At 40.6% G+C, this 24,613-nt stretch overlaps 1 protein-coding gene across 6 annotated transcripts in view; it reads left to right on the top strand.

Moving 5' to 3' along the window:
- The window catches only part of FARS2 (phenylalanyl-tRNA synthetase 2, mitochondrial), a 590,279-nt gene that overhangs the window by 96,859 nt on the left and 468,807 nt on the right, over nt 1-24,613 (top strand). The gene's annotated exons all lie outside the window — the stretch shown is intronic.

Raw genomic sequence — 24,613 nt, 5'->3', positions numbered from 1 at the left:
GAGTTCAGGTGGTTCTAAAGTAAAATCCAAGTTTTATGGATACTTGCTTTAATAGACATTTCTTATGTAGAATAAAGTAAAATAGAATGAATTTTTTCATTAGATTTAGCAGACTTTTTAAAAAAGAAATTATTCATGTAACTTTCTTCCTAATCAAGTTGCTTTCATGGTGTGCTGTTTTCTTACTCAAGAATTGTCTCCACTCCATAAGAGAAAGCTGAGAGTGGCTGCTAGATGTGCTTTGGTGTATTACTTCCCATTTTTGTGGATGCAACTGTGTATCTTCTTTCCCTTCTCCTCAGTAGTCTGTTGCATAGCTTCTCAACTGTCCTAAGGTTCTGAGTACACTCTATATAGAACCATCAGGAGCTGTGCATTGGGGCTTCTGTAGCAGTGACTTGCCTTACCATGTGCTCCAAAATCCCTCCCTTCCCTTCCTCCCACCCCATCGCAAATGTCTCTAACCTGTCTTGCAGGATTTTTCTCAGAAGTTCACATTTTTGATGGGGCTTTCTGTGATCATTTCAGCCAATAGTTTCTGGAGTTAGAGCACTTTATTCTATTCTTTATGGTATTTCATACTTTATAGCTTGCATCTGCATATTTGAGACGTTTATAATTTGTCACAGTGCTTCATGGCTAGGTTGCATTTTGAATAAATCCCTCATGCTTGGCACTGCCCCTGTTTATTGAGAGAATGCATGGTACTCAATGCTCTGTAATATGCTTCTTGCAATTTTCCTGTGTTATTCCCAGACTTAGCCTTCTCTGTATATGCTTTCTTTAGTCAAAAATAGTATCTTAAGATGATTGTGCTTATTTACTATTGTTTCCTGAATATGTCTTTTTCTCAAACATATTGTCTTAGCAATGACTATGACACATATCAGTTATAATACATGCATTCTTTTCTGGGCTTCATGTGTTGTTATTATAAAAATGAAATTGAAGGGTTTTACAAAATGGTTTTCCCATTAAAAGTTCTTTTAAGTTACTCTAAAAATATACCAAAGGACCAGAGAAAATGCAAGATGGTAAAGATACAAATGTGGTTAAAGCCAGTACTTTGTGACCAGTGGCATGACTGTACCTCTCTGGCAATCTTTTACATCCTCTAGGGAAAAATGTTGCACTGCTCTGCCATTGTGTAACTTCTTAGGAATTCTCTCTTAACTGGGAAAGTTTCATCTCAGTAACAAATTACTAAATTTAACTATCAAATATTCCTCATCATCTCAGTCAAAAATAGCTGTAATTTTTTAATCATGATTAATAATAACAATAATAATATTAATAAGTAAATACTTCATGAGCTCTCATGTGCTTTTCCTGTGTAATCATCACGATAAACCAGTATCCGTCTTCAGTTAGTTTTGCTCTTTATTAGTGAGGCCACACTTTGTGAAAAATTCATCATGCCCTGGTAAAACTTGTTACCTAGGAGATGTTTTCTCATATGGCTTTGTTTCTATCAAATACCTCAAACATCCAGGAAAAAATGTTTGTTACATGACTTGTTATGGCATGTGTTCCGGGAGGATGAGCATGTGTATCTTAGAAATAATTTGAACTCGTCGATTGTTTTTATAAGGTCAAGGAGGAAATCCTGACCAAGGTCTGTTCTGGTGAAAAGTTAATCCTACTACACTGTGTATTTTTATTCCTGAGGTTTCAGAATGCTTTATAGGAGTTGCCATTTTCTCTTCAGGTCTTCATGATTCTTATGCAAATTTAATCTGAAACTACTTAAAAATCAAAGTTAATCCTACTACACTGTGTATTTTTATTCTTGAGGTTTCAGAATGCTTTATAGGAGTTGTCATTTTTCTCTTCAGGTCTTCATGATTTCTATGCAAATTTAATCTGAAACTACTTAAAAATCAAAGTCAGGAATTTGAGGTTTTAAAAAAATCATTTTGATGATATATTTCCCAATATTAGAAGCCATTAGAGAACCAACAGTGCCATACCCCTAAAAAGCAGATGGAAGTGGGTCTCAGGGAGTGGCCTCATTAAGCCTCTCCGGTGGTGGGCACTAGGGTCATTGCCTGGGAGCTGCTCTTGTTTCAAGTCAAGGCTGAGCCATCTGTCCTTCCTGGCTGGGGTTGCTGTGGCTATAAATCAATTGGGCATTGGCAGAGGAGGATCTGTCTGCATGAAGGCCTGAGGGGGAACAGAGGAGACAAAATGGATGGAGAAATGTTTTCATGGCCTAAATTGTATATGTGTGTTGATTCACTTGAATTTGCCAGCCATGTGGCATTTTTTTACATCCTGAGAGAGAAATTGTTTGAGGGAAGCTGTCAGAAGCTTTTTCTGGAGATTGTGGTTAGGGTTTGGCTGTCTTGTTAGCATGGTGTCACTTCTTAGTTTCATATTCCTACATTGGGTGTCTTCTACACTGGCATCAAAAACTTGATTTTTATTTTTGGGTGTTTTTTATTACTATCTTCAACCATGTAACCTCTACCTAGTATTATATTTTAGTTATTGCAGAGTGAAAGAATTAAAAGGCAAACTAATATTTAAAAATTCTAAAAATGCATCAGGCAAGTTCCCTCCTACCCCCTTATTTAGCATCACATCACATTTTCAGACCTGCAGAATTCTCTATGCGGATTATTTTTCCTGTTTCCTTTTCAGAAGTTGGGCTCATAGCATTTGTAATGCGGTTTTTTATTTAGAGTACTGAGAATACAATAGAAAAGGAAAATGAAAGAGCCCTTAATTCTCTATTTTCTTTTGTAATTTGATTCTCACTGTCATGCTATTTGAAATGATGTGCCCCTTTTCCATTGCCTTATTTTTTATGATATCCAGTCTTGTGAATTGGTGATAAAATAGCTTTTTAGTTTTTTTTTGGGGGGGGGAAGCTTGATACATGTAGCTTCTGTTATTCAAAGTATCTAAATGAATGGGAAACCATTTGTTCAACAGTATTTGTTCGATATACACCTGTTGCTACATAGTAATTGACACAAGCTTAGTGGCTTAATTCAAATCCAATCTTGCTTCACAGTTGCTGTAGGTGAGAAGCATAGCCAAAGCTCCGGTGGGTTTTTTTCTTCAGAGTCTTTGAAGGCTGAAATCAAGGTGCTAGTTACGCTGATCCTCATCTGGAACTCAGGGTCTTCATCTAAACTCATGATTGTTGGCGAATTCAGTTTATGCAAAACTGTATAGGCTGGAGGCCCTCAGTTTTTAGAGGCCTCTGATAGCCTGATGTCACATGGCTCCCTTCATAGATAGTTCACATTTGTAGTTCTTTGTTTGCATTTTCAAGGCTATTAAGAAAATCTTCTATGCTTACAGTCTCTGAGCCCTGGGAAGCCCTCCTTTGAGGGTTCCCTTGTTTGGGCCAGACCCACCCAGGATAATCTCCCTTTTGATGAACTCAAAGTCAACTGATTAGGGACCTTAAGTGCATCTTCAGAACTCTTTTGCCTTGCCTAATAACATAATACAATCGTGGAACTGGTAGCTTTTATATTCATAAGTCCTGCCCATACTCAAAGGGAGAGGGTTATACAAGGATGTGGGTCATTTTGTTAGGCAGAGATTTAGGAGCTGAGGATATAGTAAATTTGTAAAGGTTCATTCCTGCAACTATGTAAAAATCAGACTTTATATATATCAGAGCTAGTAAGAGTGGAAATAGGGAGACCAGTTAGGAAGCAGTTATAAAATTTAAAGTGAGAGATGTTGGTGACTTAGATCAGGGTGATAGCAGCAGAGATAGGTAAAAAGGTGGAATTGATATGTTTTGAAGGTAGAGCTAACAAAATCTACTTATGGATTCAGTGAGGAGTATGAGAAAAAGAGGGAAATCAAGGACGACTCCAGGGTTTTGGACTTGACCCACTAGGAGAATGAGGTGAAGAAGAGCAAATTGGAGGGGCAGTGAAAAATCAAGAGCTCAGTGTTGGGTGTGTTAAATTTGAAATGATAGTCCTTTATATAGAGATGCTGAGTAGGTAGTAGGTTAATAGGTATGGAGTTCAGGGGAAGAGATTTTTAGCTAGAGATATAATTAGAGAGTTTCAGTCTACGGACGATATTTAAAATTGTGAGATGATCATATTACCCAGGGAATGAGTGCAGTTGTACAGAAAGTGGCTTGAGGGCTGAACCCTGGGGCACTTCAGTGTTTAGAGCATGGATGATGATCTGGAACGAGCACATGAACACATGAGGAAGAGCTAGTGAGACCAGGGACGTCCAGGTGCAGCCGAAAGCTAAGGAAAGATGTATTTCAAGAAAAAGAAGGGAGCAACTTTGTCAGATGCTTCTGAATGTTCAAGAAAGATTGTTCAAGCTGAGAACCTAGCATTGGGATTACCAATATGGGGTTATTGATGATCTGGAAAGGAGCTGTTGTTGGGGTGGAATAAATGCCTCATGGAATGAGTCAGAATGGGGGAGAGGAATGAGGGGCATCAGTATGTAATACTTTGGAGGTTATATATTGGTAGAAGAGTAGAGTTTAATGAGGTGGTAGCTAGAGTGAAAGGTGGGATCCAGAGAGGGACTTTTTTAAAAGATAGAAAATACTGCGACTTATATGACTATGTGAATAAGGCCTGAAGAGTTAATTAGAAGAAAACAGAAGAGTATAGAATCCCAGACTGCTATAAGAGAAACAAGAAGGCACTGAAAATTTTTATTTCTGCTTTCTACTTGTTAGCCTTATTATGACTCTATGGTATTATTGTTTTTATTTTGTTTATTTAATGAAGTTATTACATATAAATGGAAATCCTGGTAGTTATTGTCTGGGGGTGCTCTTTCTTGTAGGAATAACTTCCTCTTCCTTGCCTTCAGTCCTGCGGTTTGGACCTTATCAGCAAGGCCGGCAGTTACAGTGGTTATTTGCGGTTTGACTTATTTCCTTCTCTACTCCGTGAATTTTTGCTTATGATTAAAAACTAATTTTCTTGGATGTACTTTATTTAGAAAGGTAACAAAAATGTGAATTGCCTTTGGCCATATTTTTTCATGGTTAAGAATGGAGTGGAAGAAATGTCAGTGCTTCATTCATCTGCATCCTCATGGATCTCTGCCAGTAACCATGAGTAATTCATAAAATAGCTTGGGAGTAGCCAGAGTAGGAATGTCGTAGTCTGTGCTGTCTACTCATAAGGAGAAGCCTAGCAAAAGAAATGAAAATGATGTACCGCTCAAGAGACCTGGTTTTAGTCCTTTCTCGGCCACCACAGGCTGTTACCCAGGTTGATTCACAGTGCATTCCTGAGAAAGGCTTTCAAACCTTTAGTGTCCGGAAGCTAAACACTTGCTTTATATATTCCCAGGGAATGGAAAGATAAGTATTTATTTTTCTGTCCAACTATTATGTGATATACCTATATTTTTAAAACAACATTAAACTTAGTTAAACTGAAATGTAGACAGTTTTACATAGTAGTAATTTCATAGCCCAAATTTTGCTTCTGCCAGTTATTAAAATCAGTAAAATGTTACTACTGTAATAAGGAGTTAATGGTGGTTTTGTAAGGGGTGGGGCAGAAAATAGTGACGTAGACTTTGATGCTATCTTGTCTTAGGTTTTTATTTTGAAGGAATTAGATACCCTCTCTTGGTAAACGATTCTGTAGTAAGCTATATACCTAGTGCACAGACTCATTAACTCCCTCTCTGTTTGAGTTATTATAATATTCTTTTGATGCTAGTTTTCATGTCATATTTTTGTGATCTTTAAATTTTCTATCACTTTCCCTCATTGATTGGATAATCTTTAGACATTGTGGTCTCGGTATTTGGGATATATTTACTTTTTCCCTCTTACCTTTGTACAGTAGTTGATCAGCTTATGTTCTGCAACTGTGAGCCATCACTGTTCCACACTTAATTAGGTCCATCTTTGTTTCAGTTGTATTGTTAGTGTCAGCACTTAGATTTTTCCATTTTCACTCACTTTTACAAACTAATATACATAAATGGGACACAGTACTTAGATAATTGCTTGGCAAAGTGGAACTGTTATTGTGTTGTATGGTGAAGTAGCAGTAGGTATATGTGTGTGTTCATCAGCGGTTCATGAAGTCTCAGCTAGGCAGTTTGACTATATTCTTATTTAATGTTTGAAAGTGCTGATTGCATAAGAGTCAGGTGGTAAAGTTGTGGACTGAGCATAAGTAATGTTGCCTTATTTGTTGTTTTTTTTTTTTTTTGTAGATAATTATTTTTTATTGAAGGGTAGTTGACACACAGTATTACATTACATTAGTTTCAGGTGTACAACACACTGATTCAACATTTATATACATGATAATTCTAGGTAACAGCTATCACCATACCAAGTTGTTACAATATTTTGACTATATTCCTTATGCTATACATTACATCCCGGTTACTTATTTATTTTACAATTGGAAGTGTGTACTTTTTGTTGTTGTTGCTGTGAGGGCATCTCTCATATTTATTGATCAAATGGTTGTTAACAACAATAAAATTCTGTATAGGGGAGTCAATGCGCAATGCACAATCATTAATCCACCCCAAGCCTAATTTTCATCAGTCTCCAATCTTCTGAAGCATAACGAACAAGTTCTTACATGGAGAACAAATTCTTACATAGTGAATAAGTTACATGGTGAACAGTACAAGGGCAGCCATCACAGAAACCTTCAGTTTTGCTCATGCATTATGAACTATAAACAGTCAGTTCAAATATGAATACTCATTTGATTTTTATACTTGATTTATATGTGGATACCACATTTCTCTCTTTATTATTATTATTTTTAATAAAATGCTGAAGTGGTAGGTAGATACAAGATAAAGGTAGAAAACATAGTTTAGTGTTGTAAGAGAGCAAATGTAGATGATCAGGTGTGTGCCTGTAGACTATGTGTTAATCCAAGCTAGACAAGGGCAATAAAACATCCACGTAGGCAGAAGATTTCTCTCAAAACAGGGGGGGTGAGGTTCTAAGCCTCACCTCTGTTGATCCATAATTTCTCGCCTGATGACCCCCCTGCGACCGTGCCTGTCTTAGGTTGTTCCTCCCTTGAGGAATCTTACCCGTCTCTGGCTAACCAGTCATCTTCCGGGGCCATACAGGGAAATGTAAAGTTGGCAAGTGAGAGAGAAGCCTTATTGTTTGAAATGGTTAGCTTTTTATTTCTTTGCATATTTATGCCCTGTAGCTTCTATGCCCAGCATTTGTCTTGAGGTATCTTTACCACTTGGAAGAATTATGATACTCGGTAAATTTGATATGAGGCACGAATTCTATTTAAGGGTTGTAATTAGGAAGGAAGAAGAAAAGCTATAGAAGTAGCAGGCGGAGGAAACATGGGAAGATTGATTATTTCTTTGACATATCTTCTTGTAGAGTAACTTCAGCATGTATAGGTTTTAAGCTACTACTTAAATTGAGCACACACATTAACATAATAGGAGTATAGTTACATAACCAAAGCATACCTGTAATTACCAGCCATCTCCAGTGAAACCAAGAAAACCGGTTAGGCACCTTAGGCATTTGTGAAAACGTATCTAAGATATGGTGGATATTGTCCAACTGAACTTGAACAGTCTGAGAGAAATCAGACAAATTAAAACAACCCATTCCTGGGGACTGTTCACATGCCATATGTTCTTTTAACAGTAAATAGTCTGTAATTGTAAGATTTTGGAACGCTACAATTTGCACTTCTCCTAATTCTTGGTTGAGTTCCAACAGTATAGATCCAGTCAAATTTGTTGTTTTACTGTATGCACAGGCCAGCTTAGATATCTCCTTCATTCCCATGGCAAGTCCAGGAGCTGGTGGGATGAGTGCATCTACAGCTGTGGCAGTGCGTGGATCTTTGTTGGGGTTTTTTGATGATCATCTTCTGGCATGAGTCTTCCAGAGAGTGCTGATGTTGGAAGTTCTCTTTCATATCGTATCTTAGTTCATTTTCGGGGTAGCCCAATTAGGCTTTGATCCTCTGTATAAACACAAACAGACCCTTTGCCTGCACTTTTATATGCCCTTTATACCCTTGTGTAGAACTCATTGGAGGTTACCACACAGGAGCTGCCCTTTTTTTTTCTTTTTTTTCTTTTTGTTTGTTTTTGGTATCACTAATCTACACTTACATGATGAATATTATGTTTAATAGGCTCTCCCCTATACCAGGTCTCCTCTATAAATCCCTTTACAGTCCCTGTCCATCAGCATAGCAAAATGTTGTAGAATCACTACTTGCCTTCTCTGTGTTGTACAGCCCTCCCTTTTCTCCTACCCCCCCATGCATGCTAATCTTAATACCCCCCTACTTCTCCCCCACCCCTTATCCCTCCCTACCCACCCATCCTCCCCAGTCCCTTTCCCTTTGGTACCTGTTAGTCCATTCTTGAGTTCTGTGATTCTGCTGCTGTTTTGTTCCTTCAGTTTTTCCTTTGTTCTTATATTTAAATAGATAAGTGAAATCATTTGGTATTTCTCTTTCTCCACTTGGCTTGTTTCACTGAGCATAATACCCTCCAGCTCCATCCATGTTGCTGCAAATGGTTGGATTTGCCCTTTTCTTATGGCTGACTAGTATTCCATTGTGTATATGTACCACATCTTCTTTATCCATTCATCTATCGATGGACATTTAGGTTGCTTCCAATTCTTGGCTATTGTAAGTAGTGCTGCTATAAACATAGGGGTGCACTGATCTTTCTCATACTTGATTGCTGCATTCTTAGGGTAAATTCCTAGGAGTGCAATTCCTGGGTCAAATGGTAGGTCTGTTTTGAGCATTTTGATGTACCTCCATACTGCTTTCCACAATGGTTGAACTAACTTACATTCCCACCAGCAGTGTAGGAGGGTTCCCCTTTCTCCACAGCCTCGCCAACATTTCTTCTTGTTTGTCTTTTGGATGGCAGCCATCCTTACTGGTGTGAGGTGATACCTCATTGTAGTTTTAATTTGCATTTCTCTGATAATTAGCGATGTGGAGCATCTTTTCATGTGTCTGTTGGCCATCTGTATTTCTTTTTTGGAGAACTGTCTGTTCAGTTCCTCTGCCCATTTTTTAATTGGGTTATTTGTTTTTTGTTTGTTGAGGCGTGTGAGCTCTTTATATATTCTGGACGTCAAGCCTTTATCGGATGTGTCATTTTCAAATATATTCTCCCATACTGTAGGGTTCCTTTTTGTTCTATTGATGGTGTCTTTTGCTGTACAGAAGCTTTTCAGCTTAATATAGTCCCACTTGTTCATTTTTGCGGTTGTTTTCCTTGCCCGGGGAGATATGTTCAAGAAGAGGTCACTCATGTTTATATGTCTAAGAGGTTTTTGCCTATGTTTTCTTCCAAGAGTTTAATGGTTTCATGACTTACATTCAGGTCTTTGATCCATTTTGAGTTTACTTTTGTATATGGGGTTAGACAATGGTCCAGTTTCATTCTCCTACATGTAGCTGTCCAGTTTTGCCAGCACCATCTGTTGAAGAGACTGTCATTTTGCCATTGTATGTCCATGGCTCCTTTATTAAATATTAATTGACCATATATGTCTGGGTTAACATCTGGATTCTCTAGTCTGTTCCATTGGTCTGTGGCTCTGCTCTTGTCCCAGTACCAAATTGTCTTGATTACTATGGCTTTATAGTAGAGCTTGAAGTTGGGGAGTGAGATCCCTCCTACTTTATTCTTCTTTCTCAGGATTGCTTTGGCTATTCGGGGTCTTTGGTGTTTCCATATGAATTTTTGAATTATTTGTTCCAGTTCATTGAAGAATGTTGCTGGTAGTTTCATAGGGATTGCATCAAATCTGTATATTGCTTTGGGCAGGATGGCCATTTTGACGATATTAATTCTTCCTAGGCACGAGCATGGGATGAGTTTCCATCTGTTAGTGTCCCCTTTAATTTCTCTTAAGAGTGACTTGTAGTTTTCAGAGTATAAGTCTTTCACTTCTTTGGTTAGGTTTATTCCTAGGTATTTTATTTTTTTGGATGCAATTGTGAATGGAGTTGTTTTCCTGATTTCTCTTTCTGTTGGTTCATTGTTAGTATATAGGAAAGCCACAGATTTCTGTGTGTTGATTTTGTATCCTGCAACTTTGCTGTATTCCGATATCAGTTCTAGTAGTTTTGGGGTGGAGTCTTTAGGGTTTTTTATGTACAGTATCATGTCATCTGCAAATAGTGACAGTTTAACTTCTTCTTTACCAATCTGGATTCCTTGTATTTTTTTGTTTTGTCTGATTGCCGTGGCTAGGACCTCCAGTACTATGTTAAATAACAGTGGAGAGAGTGGGCATCCCTGTCTAGTTCCCGATCTCAGCGGAAATGCTTTCAGCTTCTCGCTGTTCAATATAATGTTGGCTGTGGGTTTATCATAGATGGCCTTTATTATGTTGAGGTACTTGCCCTCTATTCCCATTTTGCTGAGAGTTTTTATCATGAATGGATGTTGAACTTTGTCAAATGCTTTTTCAGCATCTATGGAGATGATCATGTGGTTTTTGTCTTTCTTTTTGTTGATGTGGTGGATGATGTTGATGGACTTTCGAATGTTGTACCATCCTTGCATCCCTGGGATGAATCCCACTTGGTCATGGTGTACAATCCTTTTGATGTATTTTTGAATTCGGTTTGCTAATATTTTGTTGAGTATTTTTGCATCTACGTTCATCAGGGATGTTGGTCTGTAGTTTTCTTTTTTGGTGGGATCTTTGCCTGGTTTTGGTATTAGGGTGATGTTAGCTTCATAGAATGAGTTTGGGAGTATCCCCTCCTCCTCTATTTTTTGGTAAAGTTTAAGGAGAATGGGTATTATGTCTTCCCTGTATGTCTGATAAAATTCCGAGGTAAATCCATCTGGCCCGGGGATTTTGTTCTTTGGTAGTTTTTTGATTACCTCTTCAATTTCGTTGCTGGTAATTGGTCGGTTTAGATTTTCTGTTTCTTTCTGGGTCAGTCTTGGAAGGTTGTATTTTTCTAGGAAGTTGTCCATTTCTCCTAGGTGTCCCAGCTTGTTAGCATATATGTTTTCATAGTATTCTCTAATAATTCTTTGTATTTCTGTGGGGTCCGTCGTGATTTTTCCTTTCTCGTTTCTGATACTGTTGATTTGTGTTGACTCTCTTTTCTTCTTAATAAGTCTGGCTAGAGGCTTATCTTATTTTGTTTATTTTCTCGAAGAACCAGCTCTTGGTTTCATTGATTTTTGCTATTGTTTTATTCTTCTCAATTTTATTTATTTCTTCTCTGATCTTTATTATGTCCCTTCTTCTGCTGACCTTAGGCCTCATCTGTTCTTCCTTTTCCAATTTCGATAATTGTGACATTTGACCATTCATTTGGGATTGCTCTTCCTTTTTTAAATATGCTTGGATTGCTATATACTTTCCTCTTAAGACTGCTTTTGCTGTGTCCCAGAGAAGATGGGGCTTAGTGTTGTTGTTGTCATTTGTTTCCATATATTGCTGGATCTCCATTTTGATTTGGTCATTCATCCATTAATTATTTAGGAGCGTGTTGTTAAGCCTACATGTGTTTTTGAGCCTGTTTGCTTTCTTTGTACAGTTTATTTCTAGTTTTATGCCTTTGTGGTCTGAAAAGTTGGTTGGTAGGATTTCAATCTTTTGGAATTTTCTGAGGCTCTTTTTGTGGCCTAGTATGTGGTCTATTCTGGAGAATGTTCCATGTGCACTTGAGAAGAATGTATATCCTGTTGCTTTTGGATGTAGAGTTCTATAGATGTCTATTAGGTCCATCTGCTCTACTGTGTTGTTCAGTGCTTCCGTGTCCTTACTTATTTTCTGCCCGGTGGATCTATCCTTTGGGGTGAGTTGTGTGTTGAAGTCTCCTAGAATGAATGCATTGCAGTCTATATCCCCCTTTAGTTCTGTTAGTATTTGTTTCACATATGCTGGTGCTCCTGTGTTGGGTGCATATATATTTAGAATGGTTATATCCTCTTGTTTGACTGAGCCCTTTATCATTATGTAGTGTCCTTCTTTATCTCTTGTTACTTTCTTTGTTTTGAAGTCTATTTTGTCTGATATTAGTACTGCAACCCCTGCTTTCTTCTCGCTGTTGTTTGCTTGAAATATGTTTTTCCATCCCTTGACTTTTGGTCTGTACATGTCTTTGTGTTTGAGGTGAGTTTCTTGTAAGCAGCATATAGATGGGTCTTGCTTTTTTATCCATTCTGTTACTCTGTGTCTTTTGATTGGTGCATTCAGCCCATTAACACTTAGGTTACTATTGAAAGATATGTACTTATTACCATTGCAGGCTTTAAATTCGTGGTTACCAAAGGTTCAAGGTTAGCCTCTTTAGTATCTTACTGCCTAACTTAGCTCGCTTATTGAGCTGTTATATACACTGTCTGGAGATTCTTTTCTTCTCTCCCTTCTTATTCTTACTCCTCGATTCTTCATATGTTGGGTGTTTTGTGCTGTGCTCTTTCTAGGAGTGCTCCCATCTAGAGCAGTCCCTGTAAGATGTCCTGTAGAAGTGTTTGTGGGAAGCAAATTCCCTCAGCTTTTGTTTGTCTGGGAATTGTTTAATCCCAGCGTCATATTTGAATGATAGTCGTGCTGGATACAGTATCCTTGGTTCAAGGCCCTTCTGTTTCATTGTATTAAATATATCATGCCATTCTCTTCTGGCCTGTAGGGTTTCTGTCGAGAAGTCTGATGTTATCCTGTTGGGTTTTCCTTTATAGGTGACCTTTTTCTCTCTAGCTGCCTTTAAAACTCTTTCTTTGTCCTTGTTCTTTGCCATTTTAATTATTATGTGTCTTGGTGTTGTCCTTCTTGGATCCTTTCTGTTGGGGGTTTTGTGTATTTCCGTGGTCTGTTCGATGATTTCCTCCCCCAGTTTGGGGCAGTTTTCAGCAATTATTTCTTCTAAGATACTTTCCATCTCTTTTCCTCTCTCTTCTTCTTCTTCTGGGGCCCCTATAATACGGTATTGTTCCTTTTGGATTGGTCACACAGTTCTCTTAATATTGTTTCATTCCTCGAGATCCTTTTGTCTCTCTCTATGTCAGCTTCTATGCGTTCCTGTTTTCTGTTTTCTTTTCTATCATGGCCTGTTGCATCCTATCCATTCTGCTTATAAACCCTTCCAGACTTTGTTTCATTTCTGCAATCTCCTTTCTGGCATCTGTAATCTCCCTCCGGACTTCATCCCATTTCTCTTGCGTATTTCTCTGCATCTCTGTCAGCATGTTTATGATTCTTATTTTGAATTCTTTGTCAGGAAGACTGGTTAGGTCTGTCTCCTTCTCTGGTGTTGTCTCTGTGATCTTTGTCTGCCTGTAGCTTTGCCTTTTCATGGTGATAGGAATAGTCTGCAGAGCTGGGACGAGTGACGGCTGGAAGAACTTCCCTTCTTGTTGGTTTGTGGCCCTCCTCTCCTGGGAGAACAGCGGCCTCTAGTGGCTTTTGCTGCGCAGCTGCGCGCAGACAGGGTTTCTGCTTCCTGCCCGGCTGCTATGGAGTTAATCTCTGCTGTTGCTCTGGGCGTGGCCTGGCTCGGGCAGCTACTCCAAAATGGTGGAGTCGTGTTGGAGCAGGAGCTGCTGGGAGGCTATTTATCTCCATAAGGGGCCTCCCTGCTCCCTGCAGCCCAGGGGTTAGGGTGCCCAGAGATCCCCAGATTCCCTACCTCTGGATTAAGTGTCCTGCCCTGCCCCTTTAAGACTTCCAAAAAGCACCCACCAAAACAAAACAACGACCGCCAAAAAAAAAAAAATTTTTTTTTAATTAAAAAAAAAAGAGAGAAAAAAAGGTGGCCGCTCGTTTTTTTTTTTCTCCGGCGCCAGCCTCAGGCATCTGCTCACCGGTCTTGCTGCCCTGTTTCCCTAGTATTGGGGTCCCTATCCCTTTAAGACTTCCAAAAAGCGCTCGCCAAAACAAAACAGAAAAAAAAAAAATGGTCACGCGCTTTTCTTATGCCCTCTGTCGCCCAGCCTCCAGTGCCTGCTCACTGTTCTTGCTGCCCTGTTTTCCCAGTATCGAGGGCCCTGCACTCTGGCCCGGATGGCGGGGGCTGGGTGCTCGGCAGCCCTGGGCTCCGTCTCCCTCCCGCTCTGCCTGCTCTTCTCCCGCCGGGAGCTGGTGGAGGGGCGCTGGGCTCCCGCGGGGCCGGGGCTTGTATCTTACCCCCTTCGCGAGGCGCTGGGTTCTCTCAGGTGCGGATGTGGTCTGGATATTGTCCTGTGTCCTCTGGTCTTTATTCTAGGAAGGGTTGTCTTTGTTATATTTTCATAGATATATGTGGTTTTGGGAGGAGATTTCCGCTGCTCTACTCACGCCGCCATCTTCCGCCTATACACAAAATTATTTTAAGTGTTTTTTAAAATAAATAAGTGTAAATTTCCCGAAAAATTAATTTGTCTGTGTTGGGTAAATGGAAGTTTTCAACCAGAATTCCCACCACCTTGATAGTGACATGCATTTAAGGGTCTGTTTTCACATCAGTGCACTGTTTACTGCCACAGAGCCATGAGTCTGTCATAGGTTCGCTGGTCTGGGGTAAAGGGTGGAGAGTAGCAGCCATTCTCTTCTCCCTACCATTCTTCTTACATAACTGGTCAGGTGCCCTCAAGTCACTGGGGATGTACCTGTGAAGTTCCTCTGGAAGGGGCAGGGGAGGGATAGAGCATTGCATTTGAAGAGGGGAACTAGGGAGCATGCCAAGAGAGCGAGAGCTCCAGGCAACTGGTTAGCCAGGAGAGACTGAGCCATGAGAAATAAACCTTTAATCTCCAACCTACCCTTTTCCGTGTCTTCCTTTGGTCTCATCAGATTCATGGAGAACTTGCCCACGGTGGGGAACTCCCTTCCTCTGGGAATGATGCTATGGTATAGTTGACAGGGTCTGGTGAACCCAAAGAACTGTTCTCATGGGTGTAATGTTTCAGCGGAATGCCCCCATGGATGGTGGGAAGATAACTGGGGATCCCTCTATGGATGGTGGGGAAATATCCTGTGATCCCCCTGTGGATGGTGGGGAAACACCTGAGGATTCTCCAGTGGGGATTTGATCTGGGGTGATTTGCTTCCTAGAGGAGTGGGGCCCTCCCTATAATTGGGGAGGGGTGTGGATCCCAGAGGTAGTGGAGTTGGCCCTCCACAAAATAGGAGACTCCTTAGGGGACCTGAGTGCCCACGTGGCAGCAGAAACTGTGGCTTGGATGTTCATTGCAGCATTGGAAAGGGCTGTGAAGGAGAGAGATGTGCTTCAGCGGGAAGTGGCAGAAGAGGAACATGAGTTGTGGAATGCTGAGAGAAGGAAAGAAGGCTGTTAAAAACTGAAATCACACTACTGAGAGACATACTAGCAGTGCAGTAAAGGGCAGCAGGAGAAAGGCTACAAGATGGCATGGGGGAGGTGAAGGAAGTGGTGGTTCCTTCAGCTCCAGAAATGGTAGATGAGACATCAGGGGAGGAGTAGCTGGAGGAAGCGGAGTTGGGTGGGGCCGAGGGATGAAACAGAGTTGCCACCAGAGGCACCAGCCCCTCCCCTCTTGAAGGCCTTCCTGGTTGTAGTCAAGAAAATAAAGACACAACAGCTGTGCGTTCCTCACTGAGAGGAGCAGCCCCCACCCCACGTTGTGGAGTACTCGGTGCTCCACCCCTATACCCAGGCTGAGCTGGTGGATTTGAGTTCCCGGTTTTGGCAGAAGCCCTTGGAGTCTCTGGCCACATGGCTCTTTTGTCTTTGGGATTCAGGAATAGATAGCATTGTTCTGTCTGGGTCAGAAATAGGGAAATGGCTTCCCTGACAATCCAAAAAGGAGTATACTGTGTATATTTCTCCCATCCCTGAATATATTTTGGAGGTGGATACCCTGCAGTGCCTGTGGTTGCAGACCACTGCAGGTGAGTTCAGAATGAGGGTACATGTGGTAAAGGCAGTTCTGAGGGGACATGCTAAGCACCTGCCTGTAACTTTTCCTGTGACTCAGCCAGTGACAAAAACTAAGGCATATAAATTGCCTGGTGGGCACAAAGAAATTGGAGTAACCCTCCAAGAGCTGGAGAAGATTGTCATTATAAAGCCCACTTATAGTTCTTTTAATTCCCCAGTGTGGCCAGCAAAAAGGCTGGACAGCTCCTGGCATATGACCGTGGATTACAGAGAATTGAATAAAGTCATACCCTCTCTGCATGCTGCTGTCCCCTCTATGGCAGCCCTTATGGACACTCTCAGTCATGAACTAGAGACATATCAATGTTGTGGACCTTGCTGATGCCTTCTTTTCTATTGACATATTTCTATTGACATAGCACAGGAAAGTCAGGAGCAGTTTGCCTTCACTTGGGAGGGCTGGCAGTGGGCGTTGACTGTCCTTCCACAGGAATACCCGCAAAGTCCTACCATTTGTTCTGAACTTGTAGCCCAGGACTTGGCAGTATGGGAGAAACTGCCAACAGTGTGGCTGTATCTCTACGTTGATGATATCATGCTTATGTATGGTTCTCTTGCAGATTTAGAATGGGCAGTTCCAGGATAGCTGTAAATTCTATAGGAGAAAGGATGGGCTGTGAGCAGCACAAAGGTTCAGGGAACTGGCTTGTCAAGTTCTTGGAGGTTGAATGGTCGGATAAAACTAAAGTTATTCCTGAAGCAGTCATAGGCGAGATCCAGGCTTTCCCTACCCCTACCACTGTGGCAGTATTACAATAGTTTTGGGGTCTTCTAGGTTACTGGAGAGTGTTTATCCTGTACTTGGCACAAAATCTGAACCCCTTACACTGGTTGGTACAAAAGGGCATCAGGTGGGACTGGAATGAGACATGTGCATTTGCCTTTGCTGCTGCTAAGCGAGCAGTCAAGGCTGTGCAGGCTTTGAGTGTAATAGACTCATCAAGGCCTTGTGAGCTAGATGGTCATGTAACTGAAGATGGTTATAGGGGGTCCTCTGGCAGTAACTTGAACAGACCTGCCAACCTGTTCATCTGGTTGCAACTTTGGAAAGGAGCAGCGGTCTGGTACACCTTGGCAGAGATGCAGTTGGCTGCAGTGTACCACTCCTTGCTGGCTATGGAGCCCATTGCTGGAACAGCTCTGACAAAGCTAATAACCACCTATCCTATTGCAGGATGGGTGTGAGATTGGACCCAAAGGCCACAGAGTGGCATGGTACAGATGCTCACACTGGCCAAATGGGGCACATATTTACAGCAGTGTAACACCCTTACTACTAGCCCCTTCAGTAGAGAACTCCAAAGCTTATTGGGGCCAGTGACATACATCAGTGAAAAGCAAGAACTTGCTTTGGAGCCATTAGTAACAGAGAGTCCTTATTGGAAAGGAAGAGACCCTGTACCTGAAGATGCTTGGTATACAGACAGCTCCAGTCGTGGGCAGCCCCTGAAGTGGAGGGCTGTGGCTTTCCATCCTAAGACAATATAGATGGAGGATTGGGAGGGGAAGAGTGGTCAGTGGGCTGAGTTGTGAGCAGTATGGCTCATGATCACTCAGGAGCCCTCCCAATTAATTGTCTGCACAGACAGCTGGGCCATCTTATCAGGGTTTGACCCTGTGGCTACCACCATGGTAGCATGCCAGCTAGATGGTTGGTCACCTGCCCCTTTCAAAGCAAGAGTTGTGGCAAGACCTATGGCACTCTGGTCAGACTAAAACAGTTACAGTGTATCGTGTGACTGACCATCTGCCTTTGGCATCCCCAGGGAATGATGAAGCAGACACAATGGCCCAGGTGCATTAGCTAGAAGGAAAGCCTGCCTCTGATGTAGGCCAGTGGTTACATCAACATTTGTTGCTTGTGGAGCTAATGACAATGTGGACTGTATCCCGTTGATGGGGCTTGCCGTCGACCTTTGAAGAAGTCAGCAGAGCCCGGCAGAGTGCCTTGTATGCTCTAAGAGGGACTTATACTGTGTCCCACAGCAACATTGGACAATAGCTAAGGGGCCAATACCCCTTGTCAGGTGGCAGATAGAGTATATTGGGCCTCTGCTCATATCAGAAGTGTATTGGTATGCCATGACTTGTGTGGACATTGCTACTGGACTGTTGGTTGCTTTTCCTGTGTGTCGTCTAGGTCAGCAAACGATTAAAAAGGGTCTAGAGCATCTCTTTGCAGCCTATGGCCAACCACAGGTGGTGATTGAGAGTGATCAAGGCAGCCAGTTTACTGGACATGCGTTACAAGAATGGGTGCAACAATTAGGGATAAGGTGGAGATTTCATGTACCATATAATCCTTCCAGGGCAGGCCTGATAGAGAGGTACAATGGTTTGTGAATATCTGGCCTGTCAGACACTAATAGTCTATGGGGCTGGTCAGTCCACTTATGGACAGTGCTGCGGCATTTGAATGAGAAGCCCAAGAATAGGGCACTGAGTCCTGTGGACATGCTAACACACAGTGTTGCCTCTCACATACAACTGTGCGTGTAAACCAAAGAGGAGTTGTTGAAGCCGGGATTTGGCTACCAGAACAACATCTTGCTGCCAGCACCAACTACACTAAAGCACAGAGGCTTAGTTGAGTGGATGTGGCCTTGGATATTTTGACACATGGACCAGTGATGGCTCACCCTTCTGGCATCTTGGGGACAAGGCCTGAAGCTGGCCTCCTGTGTGTCCTGGAGTAACAGCAGAGTGGCCCCCAAAGTTTATGGTAGTGTATCCTAAATGGCCAGAAGGTAGGAGAATCTTACCGGGGAGTTTTGTTTTATCATTATGGCCAGTGCATGCACCTCCAGTACGTATATATAGACCCTTCAGTAACCCCCACAGGGAGAGGGGTAAAGGCATGATATACTAGACCCAGACAGAACCCCCTTCCTGCCACAGTCCTGTCACATGTCCACACTCTTGTATGCATCCTGCCTGATGGACAAGATTTGCCTATGTTAGTAACATTAAAACGTGTTTTATTGCCCTTAAGATTATTTTTCTAGTCTTTGTGGATTGGGCATTCCCCCTAGCCACTGTTGCTGCTTGCTGAGGATGCCTGTAGCCCCCTTCCAGTTCAGCTGCTGGCTTTCCTTATGAACTATGGACTCAGAGTAGAATTTTGAATGCAGCTGGATCCTCATGCCTGAGAATTGTCATGTTTTTATTGTTATCTGATTAATTTCTTTTGTTGTTTGTATATTGTTAAGCTGGTTACAGTGTTCTAGCTTCCTTGCACAGGGGCCATTGTAGAAGATTAAGGGCACACAGATTGTGAGGCAAGAATTCTGGAGAGGTGATCTGTTGGGTAAATGAAATTTTCCAACCAGTATTCCCACTGCCTTGATAGTGCTTTGCATATAAGGGCCTGTTGCACATCAGTGCAGTGTTTACTGCCGCAGAACCTCTGGTCCCATGGTGGGATTGCCAGTCTGGGGTAAGGGGTGGAGAGTAGCATCCATTTTCTCCTCCCCTCCATTCCTGTTATGTAATTGATCAGGTGCCTGCCATCACTGGGACCCACCCTCTGAGTTCTTCCTGGAAGGGGCAGAGGAAGGAGAGGGCACTGCCTCTGGAGAGGGGGTCTTGGAAGCACCCGTGAGAGCACCGAGCAGCCGGGGTTCACCAGGAGAGATACTGAGCCATGAGAAATAAACCTTTAATCTCTAACCTACCCTTTCCCTTGTCTTCCTTGGATCTTGTTGGATTAATAGGGAACTTAACTCTGGGCACCGTCTCCCTTCCTCTAGGAGCCATTCATTCCTTACTACATAATTACTTTTCAGATATCCTCATTTTGTGTCATACTCCCAGGAGCCCCCTCCTTTCACTGGAGTTGCGAGCCTAAGCTGTGGGATTTTTTTTTTGCTTTTAAATGATTTTCTGTGCCAGTTCCTCCTCTGAGAGTCTGTTCTCAGTTTCCTTAATATAGAGGAACTCCAAATATTCATCATTTTCTATTTCAAATTCATATGGTTCTATATTCATTCTTCCTTAATCTTTATTTTGTTTGGCCTTTTTGTTGTTGGAACCCAAAGCTTAATTTAATTTTTGTGGATTAGTAGTATGTCTAATGCTGTTTTCTCAGGTCATAAAGTTCTTACACACACATACACACACACTCCAACTACAAAATTCAAAAATTTATCACATCATGTTGCAAAGTAATAAATTTCTCTTCCATCTGTTTCCTAGCCACCCAGTTCCCTCCTTTGAGGCGTCTAGTCTTATTAGTTTATTGACATACATGTAATCCTCATTATCCATGGGTTCTGTATTAATTCACCTAATTGCTAAAACTTATTTGTAACCTCAAAATCAATACTTGTGGGTCTTTTGCTGTCATTTCAGGATATGTGTAGAGCATCTGAAAATTTGATTCACCCTTCCTGCATGTTCCCAGATGAGGCTGAACAAGGCAATGCTCTGCCTTCTTGTTTCAGCTTGCACTGTAAACAAGTATCCTTTCTGCCTTCTGTTTAGTGCCATGTTTTTAATATTTTTGCACTTTCTGTTTTGTGATTTTGCTGTTAAAAATGGTTCTCAGGAGTAGCACCGAAGTGCTGTCTAGTGTTTCTAGGGGCAGGAAAGCTATGATTTGCCTTAAGGAGAAAATACCTGTGTTAGGTACACTTCATTCAGGCCTGAGCTATAGTGCTGTTGGTTGTGAGTTCAATGTTAATCAATCAACAGTATTTATTAAATAGATTGTCTTTAAACATAAACACACATGAAACAAGGTTATGTATTGATTAGTTGACATAAAAATGTGACCAGAGGCTCACCGGAAGCTAACTCTGTATTTCCCCAGGAGCAATGGTTCAGTACTCACTAAATCAGTGTTCTCAGAGATGTTATAGATCATAACTACTGCGAATAATGAGAATTGGCTGTATGTGTATTATTTTCATTGTTTTCATTTCCTGTGTTTTTCATTTTTAGTTAAATGCTTTTGTGTACTAGCTAATCCTTATAGCTTACAAAACTTATAGAGAAATGCAAAAAAACTATTTTTTATAGGGGAATTCTAACAGAGAGTACAATATGATTGGGGCTTACTGGGGCTAATGGAACACTGATACGTGGGCCTAAATTTCACTCATCTGCCATCTTGCCAGTATGTTCAGAATATGATTTAGAATGCATAAAACTATATTTAATTCTGTATTGATAATTAAAGAGTGTTGTTTGATTTCCATCCTTGTGAATGAGTTGCTAAATGAACTTCAGTGATATGCTTTGGTTTTTTAGCTACTTTATCAGATCTGCTGTGGGGAGAGGTAAAGCAATGGAAATGTCATTGTGAGTTAATGAATAGTGTCTTTTCTCAGCAAGCGGTGATATAGAAATATATAACATATGTATTCCTAATGGAGTTTATTCCTTTTGATTTGGAAAAACATTTAAGGACAAAAACATTATACCTGTCCTCCAGTAACTTAAGATTTAATAGATGGCCTGGCATCCTCACTGCTGAGTGCAGGGTGTTTTATGTGCATGTTGGGAGGACAGACGAGATGGGTCATTTCTGTCTGAGAGCATGAAGGATAAGACATGTTTCACAGAATTATGTATGAATCATGTCAATGGGAAGATGTGTTTCAGTTTGTAAAGAGAATTAACAGGAACTTCTCAGGACTGTATCTGTTGAAACAAGCAAGGTAGGCAGATATTCATAAGGAGAGGGCAAGCCATGGAAATGACAGGGGTAGATTGAGACCAGGCTAGAGTCAAGTGGCCTGGGCTGGAATCCTGATGCGGCCATTAAGTACTTTCAGTTAGTAGGCATGACTTAGGACAAATTAGTTTATGTCTTTCATAGTGTTGTCATGAGGATTGAACTTAAGAAATAATAGAAAAGAAGAATAAACAAAAGAGAGGAGGTGATGTTACATCACCATTTTAAGTAGAGAAATATTTCAGGCTGTTAGTGTCTACTTAATAACTGTGGAATTAAGGACTGGCAAAGCATTTGTGCTATAATTTACTTTTTCCTCCACTAGAGTCAAGGCTCCAGGATTTTATATGCAGCATCTTTCTTTGGAGAATCTTAGATAAAATCAATTTATTTAGAATATTTAGAAGAAAATAATTTTTAACCTGAAGGCTATTTCTTCTATGGAAAAGTAATATTTCTAGTTGCCAAAAATAGTTTTAATAAACAGTTGAGTGAGTTGGTTTAAAACAAGTTTTAATTTTACTTGCCATAGCCATTCTGCTTGCTAAATTATTTCTGGGTGAAAATTTTATTCTTTTTCATTAGCTGAATGTTTTTTATTTTAAGACTGTTCTGTGTATGTGCATTAGTAAGATTATTATACAGTTATTTTAAATCCTTAATTTAGTGGATAATTATTCTGTCTTTCTCCAAATGTGGAATATGTGGAACTATAGTGAATACCTTTGGTGTTAAAAACAAAAATAAATGATGACTACGAGGTCAATCTAAGTTGAGATTGACTAGCAGTTCTGATGTTTCACTTGACTTTTATAAGATGCTAATGAGCATAAAGGATTACTTTGGTATATTTGCTTTATAGTGTGTTTGTGTTTTATTTTTTACATACCTTGAGAAGATTTTCCCTGGTTCAGGTATACTAATGGATTTTGGTAACAGGAGTTTAATTTTAACTGATGATACTTTTCTTAAATAAAGTACAGTGAAAGAGTGGTTGGGAATCCACCTGTAATTCCAAATGTGGTGATATCTTTAGACAGTTATTAACCCATCTTAAAATTAATTTTGCAGGGCCTTTGATCTGCATTCATTCCCTCATGCATTTTATTAATTACAAATTTTAACCTTTTGACAGAAAAACTGATTTCTACTGGAACTGTAAACCATATTTTTCCATTTGTTCTTGCATTCATCACAAGGTACTTTTCTCTTGAGTCCTCCACTACTTTTGAATCATTAAGAAGCTTTCGGTGTGACAGGACATTTTCAAATCTTTCAGCCTTGAAAATACAGCATTATTAGTAAAGAATGGTGTTGATAGTAATTTCTGAATTGACTTATAGTGATGAAAAGACATCTCTTCAGAATGGGAACATGGCATTGTATATTAAGATAATGACTGTGTTTAGAATTGCTTTCCCTGCTCCTTTTATCCCTCCTTAGACTTAATTTTAATAAATGACATTATCTACACAAAAGGTAGCTTACAAAAGACAACTGAAATATCAAAGGATTTCTCAGGCTGTCTGATTTGTATGCCCTTCACTACCTCACATCGGGCTTTCCCTCAATGTGTAGTTGCCAAGTTCTTGCATAATTGTCTTGACAAATGGTGTACTTACTAATACAGCCGCTGGGCCTTTGCCAAGCCGTGGAAGCCATGTGCCCCAGGCAGCGAAGTCCAGTGCCAATTTCTTGCTGGTGGCTTGAAGCCTTGTCTTAAGTATGTTGTTGAAACCAATGATGGATAAATAAATTGTCATTTGAGATAAGAATTGCCTTAATTTGTTCACAAAAGATAAGAGCATTTGTGAAATGGTAAGGGGCTGCTGGTGTTTCTGAGCTGTAGACCCTCTTGTGTGTTGGAGTTACAGCTTCCTACCTTGCGGGCTTCCATTTGTCGCTTAATGCTCTAGAATCAATCAGAAAACACATCTCTCTGAATCTTTAGAGAGAAGAGTTTATTCACTTTATTCTCTTCAATGCTGTTAAAAGTGCCCAAGATAGAAAGGCAAGGTTGTTGTTACCAGTGTCCATAATCATTTCTAAAAATTAGGCACACCAGATTCTGTGAAAATTAATGATACTGTCAAAATGGACAAAACTCAAGGGAAGAGTATGAGATGCTCTTAGTACAGCTGTGTGTTAAAATGTTCTCTTAGGCATTTCATATTACTGCAAGTTAATGATTTCAAAACAGTGTCTTTGTGACCCTATATTGGTGATTTTCTAGTGGGAGAGATGTACGTGTCCATAGATAATTACTTTTAGGTTCATTTGGCATGAAAAATGTGAATATTTCTATTTTAAACATCTCTGTTATTTACATTGATTTCAACTAAGCCAGCAGGAATTAAGTTTTCCTGGTGCCCAGTTAGTTACAGAATTTGTAGCAACAGTGTCTTCTGTTCTTTTGCACATCCAGGCTGGACTCATGGTGACCTAATTCTTTGTGTTTTACACAAAACCCCTGTAGGTATTTTCCAAGGTAGAGCTATCTAGGTGATATGTGGTGTTGTTTCTGCAGGTCGCTGTATTTGTGTGTGGCCTTTTGCATTATAGTCTCACTCTCAGAAGGAAAGAACTCTGGTTGGGGTAACTAGGACCAGGAACTGGGTTTGTGCAGTTTGTTTTATAGAACGTTTGTCCCATTTGACTAAGTTTCAACTGTGTTCTTTGCCTCTCGTACTCCTTCGGTTTAGGTAATATAAACCCTGTGCAGATCATGGGATCATTCCCCAATACATAAGTTCCTGAGAACTGAAACATGATGTGTGTCCTGGGAAGGAAGAGGCAGGAAAAGTAGTCTGGGATTGGACTATGAAATAATCTAGACCTAATATCATGGACTCTTCAGGGTTTCCCAGCAGATCGGTGACATGGTCACATCTGTGTTTTAGAGGGCCCTCCCTGATGGCATAGTATGGAATGGGGGAAGGTAGAAAGGCTAATGGAAGGGGCCAGATTGGGGCCTGCTGAGGTATAATGGCAGGTATGGCACCAAGGGAAATCTGAGCCCACAATCTCTCATTTGAAATTC

This window comes from Manis pentadactyla, chromosome 16 (assembly GCF_030020395.1).
Source record: "Manis pentadactyla isolate mManPen7 chromosome 16, mManPen7.hap1, whole genome shotgun sequence".
Taxonomy (NCBI): Eukaryota; Metazoa; Chordata; class Mammalia; order Pholidota; family Manidae; genus Manis; species Manis pentadactyla.
The sequence above is the reverse complement of the archived record's forward strand: the minus strand, read 5'-3'. Positions and strand labels throughout refer to the sequence as shown.